We start from the raw sequence: 8,016 nt of genomic DNA, 5'->3' as shown, positions 1-8,016 counted from the left end.
GGTGGTGACAATGCAAATGCTGCCAGACAACCCACAGTGAGGAGACGGAAAAGAGTGTACAGGCCCAGGGTCACCTACCAGGGGTTACATGAGCTGGAGATAGTGGAGCGCTATAGAGTGGACCGAGAACTCCTACAGCAAATTGTTGAGCTGTGCAGGCCATGCCTCACACACAGATCCAACAGAGGGGAACCCATCCCAGTGGAAACCAAGATATGTGTTGGCCTAAGAATACTAGCAACAGGTACCTTCCAGAGACCAACTGGTGATATGATGGGAATATCACAGTCATCAGCATCCAGGGCACTGCACCAGTTCCTGGATGCCATGTCAGCACATGTCAGTGATCATGTATATTTCCCCAATTCCTGTGAGGTATTGGCCAGCAATATGCGTCTCTTCCAGCAAATAGCGGAATACCCTGAGGTAGTGGGTGCAATAGACTGCACGCACATACACATCAAATCACCAGCCGGTGAGTGGGGTAAGGTGTACTTCAATGGCAAGGGCTTCCCCTCCATCAACTGCCAGGTTGTGTGTGATTCACAGGGCATAATACTGAATGTGTGTGCTGGCTGCCCTAGAAGCTACCATGATTCCCATATCTGGCATCTGACGCAGCTGTACCAGGCATTTGCCAATGGGGACATCCCACATGGTCACCTACTGGGGGATGCTGGCTATGCACTGGAGCCGTGGCTGATGACACCCATCAGAAATGCACACACACCTGAACAGGAACGCCATAATGAGGCACATGCACAAGCACGTAATGTAATAGAGCGTGTGTTTGGGCTGCTCAAGTCACTGTTCCGGTGCCTGGACACATCTGGTGGAGCCTTGCAGTACTCACCAACTACATGTACCCAAATTGTCATTGTATGTGCTATGCTACATAATATGATTCTGCAAAAACAACTGCAGCAGGACCAGCATAGGCCCGGGCCAAACAGCCTCCCACCATTGCCAAGGCCATCACAGGCAGAGCGTGACTCGGAGGAGGTACAACCTGAGCCTGCCCCAGTAGGCAGAAGGAGGTGTGCCCAGTATGTCTTGGCCTTGGCAAAGAGGCAACACATAGCACATACACTGGCTCAGTAGGAACCCTGGAAATGATACCTCTTTCTGACTCACACATATAGTAAAAGGGATGCCTAAGTTGACACAACCTGCTTTCAAACATGTACAGGGAGTGTAGTATGTGCATCCAATATAGGCAACCCTGCAGCACCCCCTGAGGCATGATTGCCATGTGTTAAGCAATGTAACATCATGTAGTATATGCAAACTTGATGACCCTGACTAACATACTACCCTCACCAAGCAAGATGCCACAATATGAAGACAAGATGATCAATTACAACAATTGGCTTAAGTATTGCTGTTAGTCAAAGAGGATCCAATGCCTGTCAGCCTGGGATGACATGCTGAGCAAGACATGATGCTCCACCTGCTAGGGATGGCATGCACCTATCACCCCTGGCCTTTTGGATACTGGCAAAACCTGTTGTCGCCCCCATAGTGCCTTAAATAGGTAAGGCTCAAAACACAAGCCCACCTCCATAGGTATCACAAGGGATAAGAAACTAGAAGTAATGCTACCCAATGCCAGAAGTCTAAACTGCAAGATGCATGCAGTCCAAACTCTCCACAGCATGGAGAATGTTGATATCTGTGCAGTAACAGAAACCTGGTTCAAGGCTCACAAGATCACCCTAACACTACCAGGTACACCTCATAACATGCTTTGCAGCCCCAAAACATGGAACAAACTACAAAAGGAGGGCGCCTATCAATAATTATGAAGGATAACCACACCCCCAGGTTGGTGCCACAGCAAGAAGCAGCACGGACTATCCACTGGCAAGTAACAGTGGCTAAAACTGCCTCCCAGTTTGTAGCCTGCTACAGACCACCCTCCTAAATCCAGGAACCGCACTTGGCCTACATGAGAACACATGAAAATATGAAGGTCTCTCCAAACAACATTATATTGGGTGACTGCAACTACCAAAACATAGACTGGGAGCATTATTCTAGCTCCAACACCCTAGGGCAAAGGTTCCTAGAATTCATAAACCAAAATGCTATGGAACAACTTACCACTCCCACAAGAGGGGTAAGCATACTGGACGTGATAATCACCAACATGGGGAATCTATGCACAAGACGAGAAGTGTATCCCTCACTGGTAAGATCAGAACATAGAGTAATCTCACTGGATATTCACATCCCGACCCCAGTCCCTGGCCAAAAAGCCACAGTGAAAAACATGTGTAAGGCAAATTTTGCACTCCTCCAAACTGAGGTGGAATCCATTAAAGCCCTTGTGCCTGTGGAAAATATGTCCCAGACCTCAGAACCCTTTATAAATGCATTCTATGAACACCTTCAGGAATGCATGGATTATGCAATCCCAAATAAAACCAAAACCCAATCCTCCAAACACAGGCATCCGGCCTGGTGGACCCCAGCCATTACCAAACCATGCAAGAGAAGGAGGAAGCTACTACATGACAGAGCAAAACCCAAAAAGGGAAGTCATCTCTGATCAGTATTATGACAAAAAACTATAGCCACACATAGAATCCTCTAAGGACAGCTACAAGATAAAAATTGCACAGGACACTAAGGATAATCACAAGGCTTTCTTAACTGATGGTAGGAACCTGGGTGGGAATTCACAGATATGCTCAGAATTAGTCCAAAATGACAAACAATACACCAAACCCACACACATTGCCAACATCCAACCTGACAGGTTCAGGGCAAAATTCCTCCCCCCCACCAAAAGGCAAAATATCTATCCCAGCAGAGTGCTGGCACCCTGACATTGCAGATGCTCAGGTAACAGCCAGCATCTCCAAAGCAAAATGCACAGCATCAATGGGACCAGATGGTGTCCTGGGCTGTGTCTAACATGAACTCCAAGAAGAATTGAACACCAAATAAAACTACTGCTCAGTCTCAGCCTTACCACAGGATATGTACCCAAAGAGCAGTGTACAGCAACAGTGGTCCCTCTCCACAAAGGTGGTGACTGAATGGATACTGCAAACTATCACCCCAGAATCCTGACTAGCTTGGTCTGCAAAGCTATGGAACGGATCATCATGGACCTCAGAAATAAAGATATTGGGGACCTACAGACACTGGACCCTACTCAGTGTGGCTTTCTTAAGGGCAGATCCTGCCCCTTAAACCTGGTTGAGTCATTTTAAACAGTCACCAAGGCCATTGATGAGGGGAAGGTGGTCCACACAGCCTATCTGGACCTTGCAAAAGCCTTCCATACAATACCCCATTTGTTCATTATAGATAAGCTCACCAGCTTAAATATAAACCCCTATGTCAGTAGATGGGTTGCAAACCAGCTCAAGGACAGAACTGACTTGGTCAGAAATGCTGCAGCCATGTCAGACTCCAAACCAGCTACAACTAGCATCCCACAAGGCTCAGTCCTGAGACCTCCCATGTGTGGTATATATTTCTCAGAGGTACAGGCCAACATGGAAGGACTGTGTCTGAACAAGTTTGCAGATGACTACAAACTGGGTGCCATATCTGACCCTCCAGCTGACACAAGCATCCTACAAAAGGGGCTCATAGAAACAGACAACTGGTTCCAGAGCCATGTCATCAAGCTAAATGCAGAAAAGTGTATAGTCATCCCCTTTGGCAAAACAGTAAGTGCCCACCAATTAGCACATAGGTGTTAACCCATTAAGTACTTTAGAAGTAATAAGAGACTTGGGGACACAAGTTGATAGAAATCTTGCATTTGACAACCATGTGGCCATAGTGGTTAGAGAAACATTTCATATATCCACCTAATAATGAAGGTATTCACATCTAGATCAGGGGAGGTCATCGTGCCTCTTCAGTCATCCTTCATCAGGCTCACAATTGAGTGCAATGGCCCTTGTGGGATGTACCTTAGCAGACACCTCCAGCAACTGGAAAGACCCAAAAGTATCTCACCAGGAGGATCAAAGGGCTGTAACAGATGCCATGTGTTGCCTGATTAAACAAACTGCAGCTCCACACAGTGGCATACTGCCTGCCCAGACGTGATCTGTGCCTGATGTATAAAGCCATGTCCAAGCTGGAATCAATGCACATGCTGCACCTTGTAAAATCTGAATGCCAGTGAGCTATGCACATGAGAGACCTGAACCTCATCACTTACATAAATAGGACATGCTGTGGTGATTGATCCATAACCCAGAAGCTCCCTCCACTCTTGAGTAAACTCCAAGTCCAGGTTAGCCAGAGAGTCCCTCACTTGACTCTCTTCAGGAGGAATCTTGCTGAGTGGATGGGAGATTGTAGGTTTACCCTGGGTATCACTTTTATGTCACGGTTAGACAGAGGCACAGTATACAAACCTTGAAAAATGTCATGGCAAACTCCAGTTAAAATGTGTGTTGAAGGACAAACACACTCTCTGACTAGGATTAGAAATGGCCTAGGGCACATAGCCAAGTGTTTCTCAATGTCCACTCCAGTTGCGGAATACACTACTAATGTTGGACAAGCCTAGTTTAAGTAGGTTATAGCTGAACAAAATGCAACATGGTCATATTTGCACAACTGGCCCTTAACCAGTCTGGTGTGCTCAGTATGAATATGTAAAGCAGTGATAGGACTAAAACCCAGGATACTGTCCACCACAGTGAAAGGACTGAACCAGTACACTATACAATATTACAGTGTTTGGTCAATATGAAAGAATGTTGACAAGTGTATGCAAACTATCCCATGGAAACCCTGCAGGCACAGCATAATCCCTGTTGGGTTCAGACACAAAGCAGTTGGGCAGTAAGAACACAACATGACCTCCAACACACAGCTATAAATGTAAAATATTGTTCAAGTTCACACACAACCACAAATATGGTGGACCTCAGATCTCAACATATGGAAAGGTCACACTGGGCATGCTCAGATAAATGAGACATATATCAGGCAACAAACCATGGAAAGCCTGAACTGGGCATGCTCACACACTTAGGCCATGTCTCAGTATAGCAGTTGGCCACACATATCTGGCATTTGTATGTGTTAAGCCAGGAACCTACCACAATACAGCAATACGCCCAGTGCACACAGTTAAATGACAACAGAGACATAAGTAATATAGTGGAACCCTCTCATATTCAAACATCTTCCACAGATACACAAGTTGTTCATAGAAACAGGGAAAGCTATGGCAATAAATACCTGCAAACAGTTTCTCTGCAACAAATATTGTGCATCTGAAACATAAACATATGGGTGTAGAGGTCAATACTAGGCTGTTTGCCCTAGGGAATACATAAGCCTAGCTAGAGTGTATTTGGCATCTGCCTCCCCAGTACAGTAGCCTACTGTACCTCTGTAAAGTAGGTCACAGAAGGCACCGTTTAAGGCTAGTGTGCTGTGCCTCCATCAAGCAGGGACACAGTAGAGATCCCAGAGGTTGAATTTGCAATGTCACATCCATGTGGCTGGAGTTTGCTGGAAGAGGGTTGGCAAGGGGCTATCTAACATTAACTGGGATTCAATTCCAGACTGAGGGGAGCCTTATCTGCAGTGTCTGGACAATTTCACTGTCAAAACTTGCAAGTGATGATTGTGAGGGATTGAAGTGTCTTGCCAATACTGTTCAGAGATGTCCTCCCTGTGTGGGATATTGCTCTGTAATGTAGTAGCTCCCTCCTTCTGTTGTACAGCTTATATATGGCTGGTATAAACCAGACAGGTCTCCTGTTGTGGAGGAGTCTTGGTTTTATTTGGGATAGCATGATCAATGCAAACCTTCTGGATGCTCATAGAATGTATTTGTAAAGGATTCTGCAGATTGGGCTGTATAATCCTCCAGCATGGGGCCTTTGAAGTATTCCACCCCAGTCTTCACAAGTGCAAAGTCTGCTTTTGAGAAATACTTTGTTTGCAGTGATTTCCTTGCCTGGGGGTGGGGATGGGATATGGACATCCAGGGAAGGTTGGTTATTGTCAGATATTAACAATGGTGGTCTACCTCTGGTGTGGAACATAGAGTCCCCATGTTGCTGATGGTCAGGTCCAATATGTATTCCCCCTTGTGGCTGTGGTGACTGGTTCTGACATAGCACATGGATTCACAAATTGTACTGGCTGTAGGGTGATGTTGTTGAGGCCTGAGTAGTTCCCCCACTCAATATTCCTGTACCTGAAGTTAACCACTGTAATGGTGTATGTGAACAACTTCATATCCTACACTGTTCCCAGGGAAGCCAAGCGTGGTTCCTGGATATGGGAGGGGTGGTCTGAACTACACACAAACCAAAAGTCAGTTTTGCACAATGCTAGTTGTATATGTATGGCCTGTCATGCTTAGTGCAGTGGTAACAACCGAGAGGTGTGTGTATCTGTGATGTATATGGATACACCCCCTGGTTGTGTTGTGTGTTACAAGTCCTGTGGTCATGAAGCATGGTATAAAACATAACCTGGCAGTGCTGATGTGCATATGTGACCCTGAAGTAGGCATCTGTTAATGCATATATATTCTATCCCCCATACTGAGGGATAGTAATAGATGTACATACCTCTTTCTAAATAATGATGTCAGCACCCTATAAATACTGCAGGAGAAGAAAAGCCACCCAGTAATTCGAATATCTCACTTTGCTAATGTGTCTCTCTCAAGTGTCATAACATAGTTAGGTAGGGTTTGAATCCTGCAAATGCTCAGGTTGTGTGCAATTTTCTTTGAAAGACATGGACCTTTTGGCAACTGGAATAACACACTACATGATGTACATTCCTCTTTGTAAAGACTGATGATGTCAGCACCCTATAAGTATAGCAGGAGAAGGAAAGCCACCCAATAATTTGAATAACACGCTCTGCTAATGCGTCTCTCTCAAGTGTCATAACATAGTCAGGTAGGGGTTTGAATCCAGCAAATGCTCAGTGTGTGTTTGGGGACATGGGGCAGGGTGTCTGCTATTCTCTTTGAAAGAAACAGACCTTTTGGCAACTGGAATAACACACTACATGATGTACATTCCTCTTTGTAAAGACTGATGATGTCAGCACCCTATAAGTATAGCAGGAGAAGAAGAAACACCCTGTAATGTGAATAGTGTGCTCTGCTAATGCATCTATTTCCAGTGTCATGAAACAGTTAGGTAGGGGTTTGAATCCTACAAATGCCATGTATGTTTTTTGTCACACAGTTTGTCAATGTGCGGTGGGTGTTGCTTTTATTATGGTATGACATATAATTACAACAGTAATTTCAATGCACACATCAGGTATGTGTGTGCCACATAGAGATATGTACCTGTGACCTTCAATAGTTCCTATGTGTAAAGCCTGCCTCATGTGAATACAGTTGTTACCTGCGCCAGCATATCCTGCAGATTCCCAGACTGTACGCCATACATGTGTGTTGTTTATAATGCAGGCTACTGCAGTGATCTGTGTCCCAGACCAACTGGATGACACACACTCATGAAAGCTGTGATATATTAATGTGGGTGAGGGTGCATGTCTGGAGTATATGTCACACATGTTATAATACAGCAAAGTCTGTGAGTAATGGACATCCAGTGTAGGTGTATGGTGACTGTTGCTGATATGCATAAAGACACCTTCTTGCTTAGGCGATATACCAAGGGACTGCACAATACCTTTGGAAATGGGAATATCACAGGATAGACAAGAAAACACTTGTCCATATGTACACACCATTACCCATTCTACATGATGGGTGCTGCCACCTACATGGTACTACTGGAATACTATGTTAAGTACATGCTGATGACAAAGTTACAGTTGCGTTACAGTAAAAGAGCATGGCTTGGACAACAGGTATCCATCTGTATGATACCCATGTGTTGGTCATGTGTGTCATGTGCAGAATGCATTGTAGGCCACTGTATACACTTCCAGTCATGGATTAACATACCGCTAGTGTGTTGGCATGTACATGAGACTGCTATATGCCAAACAGCATTCTTCACAGGGATGTGTGTGGCTCAGTAA

The sequence above is a fragment of the Protopterus annectens genome, chromosome 5.part1 (assembly GCF_019279795.1).
Source record: "Protopterus annectens isolate FY-2018-M chromosome 5.part1, PAN1.0, whole genome shotgun sequence".
Classification (NCBI taxonomy): Eukaryota; Metazoa; Chordata; order Ceratodontiformes; family Protopteridae; genus Protopterus; species Protopterus annectens.
This window is presented reverse-complemented; position numbering follows the sequence as displayed.